Genomic DNA, 14,665 nt, shown 5'->3' on the forward strand with positions numbered 1-14,665 from the left:
TTATGTGGAGACTCAGGCCGAGGTAGAAAACCATTTCTGTAACCGAGTGTAGGCTGCAGACCTTGCTTAAGCTCATAACACGAACGTAACCCTCCTATCAGCCCATACTAGTGAAGATTCACACTTTGCAACCCCATCATATGTTTGGTGAAGAAACACACAGTTTGTTAACAAAAAATACAGTCCCCCTTTAGAGGGGACTTTTTATTTCTGAACTAAATTATATGGGAGGGCCGGGGAGGGAACACAGAGGGAACCGCAGGGGAAAAAAGTCACTGGGTCTAGCGATGCCTGCTGCCTCGAGCCGCTCGGGATTTGCCACCCCGGGGAGCACCGGAGGGACGGTAAACAATCGGCGGCTGGTCTCGACGATCCCTACCGTCACCTCCGGGCGTAGATGGGCCGGCTGTAGCGGAGGCGCCCTCTCTCCTCCTGGCCTTCTTCCTCAAAGGACCAGCAGTGGCGGTGGTAGCAGCAGCAGCCACGGCGGAAGACGCTCGACGACGTGGCAGCGGTCTGACTCCACCGGCGACGTCGGGAGGGGGAAAATGAGGTTGGAGCACGGAGCGTTCCTCCTGCATTTCTCTGCACGTCGAGGTCATCAACTGCAGGGCCTTCCCGAACAGTCCAGCATCGGAGAGGGTTGCCGTCAGAAGAGGAAGCCTCTTCTTCTCCGGCACACGCGCCTGCTCCAGCCAAAGGTGGCGCTGGGTTAGAGTTGCCAGGGCGCGCACTTTCCCAGCGGCTATGGCCTGCGGCTGAGTCAGATGCAGGATAGCTCCTGCCGCCTGGGCGAGCTGGTCATGTTGTACATCACCCAGCTCACGAGCCCGCATCCCTCACATACAGCAGGCTTCCACTGGTCAAGGAGCCACACTCCAATGTGGCTGATAGCAGGGCATCTTGCCGACGAGTCAGAGGTTCTTCTCCAACGTCTTCAAACAAGGCGCCCCAAGGAGACATTTCACCCCCCTCCAGTGTTACCTGGACGGGCGGGATACCTGTCTCCACCGGGCCTTCAAATAAGAACCCGTCCGCCTCTACCATGTAATCCTGTTTCCATCGGGCACGTAGAGACCGACGCATCCTCATTGGGCTCCAGCAACTCACCAAACCCGGGCCGTTCGTGTCTGCAAGCCACCATCTTGCGACGGGAGCGAGCCGACGCAAAAAGTTTGCGTCTCAAATCCCCGGGAACCAAAGGAACCGGCCTCTCAACAGCGGACGATTCCCCGGAAACAGAGGAACCAGAGCCAGGACCAGGCCATCGCATAGGCGACGGCACCGGTGCACCAGCTCCTCGGAGAGGCAAACTACCCATCGGACGCCTACCGGACGTGGCTGTTAACCACGAGAGAGGCAACAGCCCTGCTCCAGGATGCACGACGGAGGCGGAAATGGAGAACCGCTGGTGGAGAGTGGCGCTGCGAACACGACTCTCCGGAGTAGACATTATGACTTAGGTTTTTCTATCGAATATATGAGAGAAGAAAAAAATAAGCACAATGTAAACACGTCTCAACTTTCTTCAACTAACAACCTCGTCAAGTGGGGATCTACCGAAGGCACTTCCTTGTGGTGAAAGTGAAGGAGGCGAGTAGGTGACCACACACCTGCTTATGAAGGTAAGCGGATGGGGGTGTGGTCAGATGAATATTGGGATGTAAAGGTAAATGGTGGAATTTTTTTTAATTCAGTGTATGTGCACGAAGTGAAGTACAGTGCAACTGGTGCTGAGCGAAGCCTTAACGAAACAGAACTCTAGTTCTCCACATATTTATTGTCTCATTGTGTGAAATATCATATAAGATATGCTCCAATCATGTTTATTTTATTTTTATTCAATTACTCATTCATGAAAACATAGGTGCTATGAGAAAAGTGTGTGGTTTTCTGGTCAGCAGGAGATGTGCATCTCTGGCAGCTTATGGTCAGTGGCATTGTTCGTCAAATAGTGTTGAACTTGAGTGTTACACCCTGAGTGCATAGTATAATCAGTTGACAACACAAAGCCGTGTGTCATTTATTTTGCAGTAGCACAAGTGACAGCTGTCAGAACTATGCCGGGCTAGCATATGGATAAAAGTTCCCATATTATGTGCATTACACAAACTAAAAACAGATATTACATTACATTACACAAACTAAAAACAGATATTACATTACATTACACAAACTAAAAACAGATATTACATTACATTACACAAACTAAAAACCGATATTGTCTGAATTACTAGAAGAAAGAAATGCACCACATTTGGCTGATAGTCATTTATAAATTTCTTAGGATTTCTTTTGGTCTAATAAATGTTTAAGGTTCTTAGATGGATCCCCTGCTGCCTCCTCCTGCTCTTCCTCCTCCTCCTCCTCCTGCTCCTCCTCCTCTTCCTCCTCTCCTCCTGCTCCTCCTCCCTCCTCCTCCTCCTCCTCCTCCTCCACGGGGAGCAGCGTACTGGCTCATGTTAGGCAGGCCATGCATTATGCAGCAGCTTAGGCCACTGCGCGAGGTCTTCATGTCCTCTGCTACAGTCCACTTATCACTGCTCTGTCGTAGCGCTCCACGTTGGAGATGGTGTATGAGTCACTGGTGCCTCCGACCACGAAGAGTAGGTCGTCCAGCACCGCGATGCCGAAGTAGCTGCGGGGGGTGAGCATGGTGGCCCGGGCGCTCCAGGAGTCAGTCAAGGGGCTGTAGGCCTCCGCGCTATGCAGGATGTTTCTACTGTCCCACCCTCCCACCTGAGGACAGGACACATGAGAGGAATGTTTTAGTGTCTGATTAAGGCAGGCAGACACTGTATTAATCCATTTAGGGAAATGAGGGCATTACAGCAGCATTGCAAGTCAAATGATACATGTAGCGGCCTCTTCCTGGGTCCGCTTCCAGTGGCAGTCGGGGAGGTATTCCATACACGCTTTCTCATCAATAATAGTCTCCAAACTTTCAGTTCCGTTGTCAGATATCAAGTGGATATCCGATTTATTTAGAAAAGTATTTTACATGGAAGATGGGACCAAAGCGATCCTAATCGTGGTTCAAATCGATCCAAAGCGATCCAAAACTATCAGAAGCGTTCCTATAAGCGGTCAGAAAACTGTGTGCCGTTCCCCGTTCTACACCCCCCCAGCTGATTTCCATCACTAATTTATGCCCTCAGCTGCGCCGTGGCTGGTCCGCCTGACAGGTGAACCACCCACAGTTCAACTGAGTTCATTCAATTTTCCCTAGAATAGGTCAGCACTGGGCAAGCATTCCCCTTTTGGCTACACAGATAAATAACATTCACATAAATCATATCCTTCTATTTGATATAATAATAATAATAATAATAATAATAATAATAATAATAATAATAATAATAATAATAATAATAATAATAATAATAATAATAATAATAATAATAATAATAATAATAATAATAATAATAATAATAATAATAATAATAATAATAATAATAATAATAATAATATAATAATAATAATAATAATAATAATAATAATAATAATAATAATAATAATAATAATAATAATAATAACAACAATAATAATCCATAACCAAAACACTCATATGGCCTTTACAATACATATCTATTGAAATATCTAGTGTAAAGCATTTGTCTCTGTGTGCACCTACCGCATAGACTTGTCCTCCGTACGCAGCGACTCCCACTCCACAACGCCTGCTGCTCATGGGGGCAATCAGAGTCCACTGGTTGGTGTCTGGGCTGTAGCACTCAGCTGTGAGCAGACAATCCGTCCTCCTGTTGAAGCCACCACAGATGTAAACCTGTAATAAGAAAGAATATTCTAATTTAGTTTATATATTCCATTTGATTTCATTCTACTTTAATTGTCTGTTAATGTTGATGCACCAAAGGACCCAGACACATCCTTTGTATGTGCAAGCTTACTTGGCAATAAAGACATTTATGATTTCTGATCTAACGTTCCTTGGGTTCATCTACCACCCTGTGTCCCTCAGTTCCACCCACCTTGCCCTGGAGGGCTGCTGCCCCTGCTAGGCCCCTGTGCTCCAGCATGGGTGAGATCACTGTCCACTGGTTGGTTTCAGGCTTGTAGCACTCGGCGGTGTTCAGTACCATGTGACAATCGCTCCCTTCCATGGCGTAGATACAGCCGCCCAACGCGACCACGCTGAGTTTACTGCGGTGTGAGTGCATGGGAGCCGCCTGCAGCCAGCTGCGAGTGACGGGGTTGAACCTGCACACACTGTTGACAGTCTTTCTGCCGTCCAAGCCACCGACACAGTAGACCAGACCGTGGAGATAAGCGGTGCCGTGGTGGCAGGCCCGGGGACTATCCGCCTCAACGCTCACGTCCATCCATCCACCGGCTCGGATATTGTAAGCCTCCATGGACAGGATGCCGCCACCCAAGCCTCCGATGGCCAATAGGACCTCCTGGGGCAGACGTGGACGCATCAGGGGGTTTGGGAGCCTGTCGGAGCCAGGGGGGTTCAGGATGCTGAGGATGAGGGCCCTGCAGTCGTGGCTGTCCCTCACCACAGGGTTGTTCTGGACGTTGTTCAGCAAGTAGTCAGGCCTCATCAAGCCCATGCGAACCTGGGAAGAGACAAGCAGACAGCGGGTACAACTTAGACATCGGTTGTAGACGGTTTCTGTTGCTAGGGAACAGTTTGGACCCAAATGTTTGAGAACCACTGTACTAGGGAACCTAGTGTTGTTTTAATGTAATGCACAGTAATACAATTATTATTATTTTTTTTTATAAATGTTTTTCTTTTCTTTTCATACATAAAACAGAACATAACAGTACAATAATAATAATAATAATAATATTAATAACAATGACAACAGCGACGACAACAATAATAACAGTAACATGAATCATAATGACCTTGACAAGAGACAGACAAAGAAGAAAAAGTTAAATAATAAAAATTAAATTAAAAATAAATGTGGCTCAGGCACTAGCAACCATGTTTGCGTATCCGTAATACAATTAGTTACCTTGGGCAGCAGCAAAGGGATGTGTGTTTTACGCTCCTCACGGGAGTGGTCGATCCAACGGAGGACGGCCTCGAACACCGTCTCCTCGCTCTTCACGTTCAGGTCATCCCTCTCGATGATGTCCACCAGTTGCTGTGGGGACAGCTCCACAAGCTCCTGTGAGACGTGCAACATCTCCTCAAAGTGGCACACGATGAAGAGATGGGCCTTGCGCCTCAGGTCAGGGCAGCAGTAGATGTCCGTGAACCTCCAGATGCCGACACAGTTTTCCAGAGACAGCTGGCCCTCTAGGAAGTCAGAGCACGCTCCTACTATGCCAGTGACGCGAAACTGGTCTGCAGCCACCAGAAGCTCTTCCACGTTCTCTGCTGTCACCAGCACAAAGCGTGTGTAGGAGTACTCTATGATGAGCTGCATCATACCCGGGGACACCCCAGGGATAGTGTAGACTGCTTTCTCTGAGTCGCTCCAGCGAGTGAAGAGGGCTCTGTGGGACGCAGAGTACAGAGATATCTGATGAGTAAACAGTAAGCAACATTCTGTCCTGTGTAGTAATTAGGGCTGACCCCTATTAGTCGAATAGTCTACTAATCGGTCAAAAGGAGCCGTAGTCGACTGCCAACCACTTAGAAGCGTGGCTAACGCTAATGGCACGCATACCAGAGGCCAACTGCCTAAGAAAACAGGCACAGAGGCACTGAAAGAGGATTTCACCCATCTAATGAACACACTAGACTAGACAAATATCAAGATGTATCCATCAGTGGACCAAATGCATGCCTTTGCAGAGGACAAGAAGCCTTCAGTCGACTCCTTCAGACATTAAGCACCCCCCACAGCCCAAATGGAATGATAAAAAAATATATATATATTATACTTTTTTTTCTTTTCTTTTGTTTTAGTCGACTAATTAGTCTGCAAATTTTGGCCAATCATAGTCGACTATCCTGATGGCTTGTCGTACAGAACTTGTAAGTCGCTTTGGATAAAAGCGTCAGCTAAATGACTAAATGTAAATGTAAATGTATCCAAATCCTTAGTCGGGGACAGCCCTAGTAGTAATATATTTTCACTGTAGAAGTATAGGTTCTTAGCACAGTAGAAGTATAGTATCTTTTTACAGTAGAGGTACAGTATAGTATCTGTTTACAGTAGAAGTACAGTATAGTATCTGTTTACAGTAGAAGTACAGTATAGTATATGTTAACAGTAGAAGTGCAGTATAGTATAGTTTTACAGTAGAAGTACAGTATAGTATCTGTTTACAGTAGAAGTACAGTGTAGTATATGTTTACAGTAGAAGTACAGCATAGTATCGGTTTACAGTAGAAGTACAGTATCTGTTTACAGTAGAAGTACAGTATAGTATATGTTTACATTATAAGTACAGTATAGTATCTGTTTACAGTAGAAGTACAGTATACTATCTGTTTACAGTAGAAGTACAGTATATGTAGCACTTGTATCACTAACAGTAACAGCTGTTCGCCACGGGCACAGGTCTAGGTTCGAATGAGGAGAGGAGTAATATGCTCAATTAAAAGAATAGTAGACCAGAGACAGAGTTATAACAATAACCGGTGTTTTAATTAAAAGCGCGCTAGCTAAACAGTAATAATACATACAGACGTAAAGTACAAGTAATGCTTTGAAGTATCCCTTTTAGGTTCTTTCAGTAACCTCTCCTTTCGGGAGGGTTAGTTCGATATCAAGTCCTAGGTTGATTGGATCAACACATTGGGGTTGGTTCAGACGTCTCTGAGGTTATCATCGGTAAACTCTATATCAGTTTATCATTTCAATAGGTAAACGTTTAAACATATTAATTTAAACCTTTAAGTGTGCAGGGGATGCAAATACCTTATTAGGTGAATTTACCCTTTAAACCATCTTTCTTTACAGATGATTCAGCTATAATCAATATGTCATCAATGGGATTCAAGTATCTTACTGGGTGAATTTACCCTTTAATTCTCCCTTCTTATAGGAGAATATCAGTACCCATATATCAAATTAAATCAAATCAAATACAAAATACAATATCAAAATAACACAAGGTGAACGGGGTCGAAGCCCTTGGAAGTCCTTGTAGTCTCGTTCAATCCTACCGGACTGTTGGTGTAACAGGAGTTGAGCAACAGGGGTATTCACATCAGGCCGGCATTAGCCTTGAGCTATATCAGAGGTTCCGGGGTTGGCTCGCCATCTGGTATCGGTCCGGCACACCGCCTCGTCCCGCGTGGGCACACGTGGTGATGGCTGGTCTGGAACTGCTCCCAGAGTGGTTGAGAATTGCCGGTTTCAGTCTATGTTGTTTAGTCCATTCAGTCTGTTCAGTGCTGCTTCAAGATGCCGAGGAAGAGAGAGAAACTGAGGCCCTTGTTACACACAGTGTTTTTGTGCTCGTTTTATACGTTTTTGAATACGTTTGCTGTCCCTATTACATAGAAATGCCGTTTTTGCCGGAAACGTTTTGGCCCTACTGAAAACGCTAAATTGTGTTTCCGTTTTGGAATAGCGCCAAAAACTCGCCGACAGCATGTCGTGTAATCTGCGCGGAGCCGTTGTTGCTCAACGCCCATGCGCAGTAGATACCATCTGCGTGCCCTTCCGGTGACAACAGAGCTGTCCCAAATAGGTGCAGCTACCATGTGTTGTCAAGTTAGTAGGCACTTCCGGCTGACTTCCGGTTGCGAATGGTACTTCCTGTCCCATCCAAATACATTGTTTTTAGCTACTTTTCTCCCGTTATTTAAACAACTTTGTCGTCACAGAGAGGCAATGAAACGTTTGTATTATTATAGTATAGAATGTATTTAATAAGCAAACGTTTGTCAGCACGGTTTTTGGGCTGTATTTCATGTAAAAACGTTTACTGTTAGTTTACTTGCTCACGCTAATTAAGGCTAATGCTGGCTAACAGAAGCTAGCGCAAGAAACGACGCCGCAAAGTATTGTTTATAGTGCATTTCTTGCCACCTTATAGCATTTGTACATTTGTATGACAGTCTATAATGCTCCGTGAGGTTTTTCTGGACGTTTTGGTAATGATTTTCACTATAAAATCATATTTCTAAATGACAGGAAGTTGATAAACTGGCCGGAATAGCTTTGAGCTAACGATCTTTGCCAATGCATTCCATTCTAAATGTAACGTTAGTTGTTCAAAACATTACCTGTCTATATAATTTGTTCCTCAACGTTATATAGACAGGTAATGTTTTGTAAACTAACTGCAGCCTGCTACAGTTAGAAGCTAACGTTAGCCAGCAAGCTGCAGCCTGCTACAGTTAGAAGCTAATGTTAGCCAGCAAGCTGCAGCCTGCTACAGTTAGAAGCTAACGTTAGCCAGCAAGCTGCAGCCTGCTACAGTTAGAAGCTAATGTTGAGGAACAAATTATATAGACAGGTAATGTTTTGAACAACTAACGTTACGTTTAGAATGGAATGCATCGGCAAAGATCGTTAGCTCAAAGCTATTCCGGCCAGTTTTCATCAACTTCCTGTCATTTAGAAATATGATTTTATAGTGAAAATCATTACCAAAACGTCCAGAAAAACCTCACGGGAGCATTATAGACTGTCATACAAATGTACAAATGCTATAAGGTGGCAAGAAATGCACTATAAACAATACTTTGCGGCGTCGTTTCTTGCGCTAGCTTCTGTTAGCCAGCATTAGCCTTAATTAGCGTGAGCAAGTAAACTAACAGTAAACGTTTTTACATGAAATACAGCCCAAAAACCCTGCTGACAAACGTTTGCTTATTAAATACATTCTATACTATAATAATACAAACGTTTCATTGCCTCTCTTTAAATAACGGGAGAAAAGTAGCTAAAAACAATGTATTTGGATGGGACAGGAAGTACCATTCGCAACCGGAAGTCAGCCGGAAGTGCCTACTTTCAGGTTGTGCAAGTGGAGAATAGTATCTGTTTACAGTAGAAGTACTACTGTAGCAATAATGCATCACTGTGCCTCACTGCATCACTGAGCACAGAGCGGCAGCTCAATAGTGGCAGGAGGCCGCGGCCTCCAGGCTCCACAACAGGGAGCAGCGACGGCTGCCAGACATTGATCTAGGACTTATAGGAACCCAAGGAGGACAATACACTACCTGAAGCATACTGCACCTTGTGACACTGTGAATACTGGAATATATATTTCATTTAGTTAGATTTAAATTATAATTATATTGACCAAATTGTTTACACTGCTTCCCCCATGCTCAGTACATTCTTACTGTATTTATTTCTGTATATTTTATTTCATTTCATTTTATTCTATTTTACTCTACTCTTATCCTAGGCAACTTGATTTGATTTGTGTTATTATTCTAATTTGTGACCTGTCCTGTCTAAATGTTTAAATGTTGAGCGATTTGCAGTGTCAAATTTCCCACGGGATAATAAAAGTATTTCTATTCTATTCTACAGTATAGTATCTGTTTACAGTAAAAGTACAGTATGGTATCTGTTTACTAACCAAGCTAACCTGAACCAAGCTAAACTTACCTGAAATAGTCACTGCAGTCACACAGGAGGGCCTTGTGGGCGTTAAACTCGGTGCTGTTGACTTTAATAACCACATCACAGAAGCTTCCCTCCAGACGCAGCTCATTAAGGATTGTACAGGACATTGTTTCCTTTTCCATGTGGGGATTTTAAATTGTATCTACAGAATATATTCAAGCTTACAGACAAGTAGCCGGAAACAACAAGTGATATCTTCACTTGGTCTTCTGAGATATGAGATCTTCTGAGAGAATTGTTGAATATATAATCTACACAAATGTTCTAGAATGTTCTATTATGACATCATACTGTCACATCGTTCTAGAATGTTTGATTGACATACTGTGACATCACAAATGTTCTAGAATGTTTGATTATGACAACATACTGTGACATCACAAATGTTCTAGATTATTCTATTATGACATCATACTGTGACATCACACCGGAACATGTTTGAGTTGAATAATATAAATAATATGTTGACATTAAAAAATAACTAATAAAATGATAAAAAAAAAACTACATAAAACAATGATACAAATTATAATAAAATATTTAAGTAAAATGTATAGAAATAAAGAAAAATAAGACAATGAAATAAAGATAATAATTTATTTAAAAGCTAAAAATGTTTTGAGCAGTGCCAACCGAGTCTGCTGTCCTAACAGACTTGGGGTCTGTAGGGTATGCACTTATTCCCTCCGCCCTGAACATTTATGGAGATGTATGGGCCTTTTAAGTCAGTGATAAAAGTGTCTTTCAAGGATAAGTGAGCTCCTGCACTGATTATTATAGTTCAATATTCAATATTTGATCACCAAAACCCCCCAAAAAGCATAAAAAGGCCCCTCCCCGCCCAAAAAGGGCCCCCAAAAATAGCACAGGCCCAGTGCCCTTTTCAGCCTTTGAGCACCTGCCCCTCTAAAGTCCTGTGCACGTCCCTGCTGCAGTACACACACTAGACACATAACACAAACAGGGGGCGACAGTGGCTCAGGAGGTAGAGCGGTCGTCTGGTAGTCAGGGGGTTCCCGGTTCAATTCCCGCTCCTCCCGGGCAGCGTGTAGATGTGTCCTTGAGCAAGACACTTAACCCCTAATTGCTCTCGATGAGCAGGTTGGGCACCTTGCATGGTTGCCTCCGCCGTCGGTGTGTGAATGTGTGCGTGAATGGGTGAATGTGAGGAAATTGTAAAGCGCTTTGGATAAAAGCACAATATAAATGCAGTCCATTTACCATTTGCCAAACACACGTACACACAAGGAGATAAAAACTGCAAAAGACAAAAGATTTATCTGAGCGAAACTAAACAAAATAACCAACTGAAACTAAATTGAACCTTAAATCAAAACTGAAAAAAAACAAAACGTAAAATTTAATATTACTGTATATACATACCACACATTCTTATGGGGTTAGTCCAAAAATACAGGAACAGAACAGAAAGATAGACACACACACACTGACTAGTGACTACCGTGCTACTGTCAAGGTTCACGTGAAGGGTTAACATGTTACAGACATGTATTCTCCATTCAAATGTTATTAGTCTAGCAGGGGTACTTACAACCTCGAGCACACACACACACAAACACACACACACACACACACACACACACAGAGACAAACACACACACACACACACACACACATAAACTGTTGGAAAGATGTCTCCCTGCATCGTCCAACTTGGGTAGATAATAGTCTGCATAAGGCGTTTTACAAGCTTACTTGGCTCCGACTTAAGTAAATGATATAATTCACACTTTGGTACATTTCACATGAAACACTTTTGGGAAACACAAAACAGTCTCTCGTGTGTGTGTGTGTGTGTGTGTGTGTGTATCTGTGTGTGTGTGTATCTGTGTGTGTGTGTGTGTATCTGTGTGTGTGTGTGTATCTGTGTGTGTGTGTGTGTGTGTGCGCACGCGTGCGTGTGTGTGCATGCATGTGTGTGTGCATGCGTGTGTGTGTGTGCGTGTGCGTGTGTGTGTGTGTGTTTGTGCATCGTGTCTGTTTATCTTTAAGGTCATTGCCAGGAAATTACCACTTTATATCACAATGTTGCTGGATGGGAACTCTGGACCCTGTCTGACTCTAGTGGCTCGTGCTTCAGGTCTGTCTGACTCGCTCTAACCCTCCTGAGACCACTGGCCCAGTTAGAAAATGCATGAACTTGAACGTACATTGGTTTGTGACAGATTATTAGTTACTGGGTATGTCAAAGTACCTCATATTTGGTACCATTTTGAAGCTAACAACTAGGGCTTTCCAATGATATAAAATATGTGTTATAACATTATTATTATTGTTATTATTCTTCATAATGTAGTTGAACTTGAAATAGTTGAACTTGAACGTGAAGATAAAAATGAATTTCCAATGTAGACAATCTTGTTGGCAATATAGAACAGCTGACAGATTAGAAATAGCATCTATTGTTCAAAAGTTATGAATGAATGAAACTTACCCCGTTCTCTTCCTCGAGCCTTGTCCTCCTCTATGCCCTCTGCCTCTCTACAAGCATCTTCCCTGGGCAGCAGCAGTGGGCTGAACCTCTGGGTCTTGGGCTAGCTTGACGTTAGCCGCAGCTAGCCGGGGAGCTAGCTGAGCTAATGAAAGGATGCCGCCGGCAAGCATTCATCTCTGGCTATGCGGGGCGGGCCGACCCGTCACACTCATTGTCCGTTCTGGGTTGATAAAATGAAATATATTATATATAGAATATGACCCAGTAATGAATAAATTAAATACAGCAATGTGGCTATTTGAAAACATTGCATTCACTAAATAAATACGTCAATTGTCCCTCGGGCACGAGCGTGAGGGCCAGCGTGAAACACAGACAAAGCCTGTAGCCTGGGTATTTTTTCACTCCACATCGGTACTTTAGAAACACGCTTTTGTAGTGGAAAATATTACCAAAATCTCTGGAAAAACATCTCACAAACACTATAGACTGTCGGAAACTTAACGAATGCTATAATATGCAGAACTGCCGCCTATAAACACTACTTACACCGTTGTTTCAGGCTGCGCGCTGGGGCTAGATTTCATGGGGAGATGTGTGTTTGAAGACCGCTGGCTCTGGAGATTTCAGCAAAAGACGAGCGCGCTGTTCCGAGAGGTCTTATGTAGTCCCTGTGACGACTTGCGGAGTGATACTCCCGTCGATTAAAGGGGTAGTGCTCACCGTCAAAAAGAAGAAAAAAAGTCCCTCCGCGGAAAATGTACCAATCGGGCTCAGTCCGCATGACAACAGCGATCTCGAGGCGTCGACGCCAGAGCAGAGCCAGGAGCGCTAATCACTGAGCTCGTGCTTAACCCTTTCACTACCACACTACAGACAGTTAACAGTCTGTAGTGTGGTAGTGAAAGGTTAACCTTCCGTAGTGTGGTAGTGAAAGTGTTAGGGTTAGGCGTCTTTTCTAGAACCCAGGAGCGGAACACAGGCACAGGAGAATAGAGCGGTTTAGAATATTTAATGAGAGTATGGGAAGCAAGGTCCAAGGTGGTGAGAGGAGCTCAGAGACAGGGGTCAAGGAGTGGAGGAGCGACAGACAGACTGGGTGGGTGAGTGGGTGTGTGTGTGAGGTCCATGATGGTTCAGGCTGGTGAGGGTCCGTGGTTGAAGTGTAGTCCGGAGAGGTGAGGTCCTGGACATCAGTGGACAAGAGTTAGTATGGAGCAAAAAGTCACTGGGCACAAGAAGACATGATTCCATGAACACTGAGGTCTGAATAGAGTCCTATACCACGGGAGGTGTGAAAACAACACTCGGACAAGGAGTGACAGGCCTCTTTATCCTGGCTCCTTGATGATGTGAGGGTTCTCAGGTGTGTAGGTCGCGCCCAGGTAGACAGTGGTTGTGAGGTGGGGACAAGAAGGACCATGTATGGGCCTGGGAACATGCTGACACACACAGGGGAGAGAAAAGCCCTGGCCGTGGCTGTAACAGAAAGGGTTAACGCTGCAGCTTCTTGGAATGATCTTGGACTAAAGATGAACACCCCACGATCCCAGGGACAGTTTGAAAACATGATTACATCTTTGTGTTTCTGTTTATCTGTTTTCAATTATGCCTGTCATCTCGACGGCATTGCAAATGACGGACGAAACCTCAACTGCCTATAAATAAATAAAGAGAATAAATAAAGGCTTGAATGAGCGTGTGTGTGTGTGTGTGTGTGTGTGTGTGTGTGTGTGTGTGTGTGTGTGTGTGTGTGTGTGTGGGTGTGTTATGTGTGTATGTGTGTGTGTGTGGGGGGGGTGTAGGGCTGGCTTTACACAAGCAACCTTTACATGCATCTGAATTGCATAGTTAGTATAAACACCCCATCGTGCAACTAACAAGAGACTTGGCTGTAACTTGTAAAATGACATCATCTGCAACCCACTACTGCATCTAAATCACAGGCGTAGCTCTGTCTGTGTAACACCGGCCTCGGTGTGTGTTGTACTATATACTGTAATATACCTGTATGCTTGAAAATGCGCACACGCGAAAATGTTAGAATGTCCTGCTTCTCCGGGGGAGAGGAATCCTCCTGAATGGAGACGGACTCCGTGGTTACGGTGGCCATGTGGCCTGGCGCTGTAGCTCTTGAGGAAGGTATACATGGCTGAGTGTGGCTACAGATCCGGCGCCTACCACGGGACGGCCACCGCCACTGGACTGTTTGTTGCTCCTTCGCTGTTTATGCATCACTCCCCCTCATCGCGGTCGTGTGCTTTTGTTTGGCTTGGGTTCGGTCCAACGTTCCGGTTTTGGATTATCTCCATAATGAGCTGTTTTTAATTTTCTCCTGTCCAACAAACCAGACCGCCGCCGCCCGCCTGCGGACTGTACGACTAACTCGGGGAGAATGTTCTGGCGCCCGGTTCGCTGTGATATATCTGTTGGTCTTTATGTTGTCATTTAATGCAGGATACACGGTGTCAGCGGAACCCAATAGCATGGAAAACTATACGCTGTGATGTTCGGTCGATGTTAGCCGACGCCGCGGACTGTGTAATCTCTGCCGCGCGACTTTGAATGTCACGAGGAATTATATCGCCTGTGACGCTGTGCTGTTTTTATTGGCGTTGCTATAGAATTGGACCCTCACAATATTTTCATAGCATGCCCCCCCTGCCTTGGCTGTAGGCTGTGT

General features: G+C 44.5%; 1 protein-coding gene across 3 annotated transcripts in view; it reads left to right on the forward strand.

Moving 5' to 3' along the window:
• The window catches only part of fndc1 (fibronectin type III domain containing 1), a 124,403-nt gene that overhangs the window by 62,625 nt on the left and 47,113 nt on the right, over positions 1–14,665 (forward strand). The gene's annotated exons all lie outside the window — the stretch shown is intronic.

Source organism: Notolepis coatsorum (genome assembly GCF_963971535.1).
Source record: "Notolepis coatsorum genome assembly, chromosome: 5".
NCBI classification, from domain to species: Eukaryota; Metazoa; Chordata; class Actinopteri; order Aulopiformes; family Paralepididae; genus Notolepis; species Notolepis coatsorum.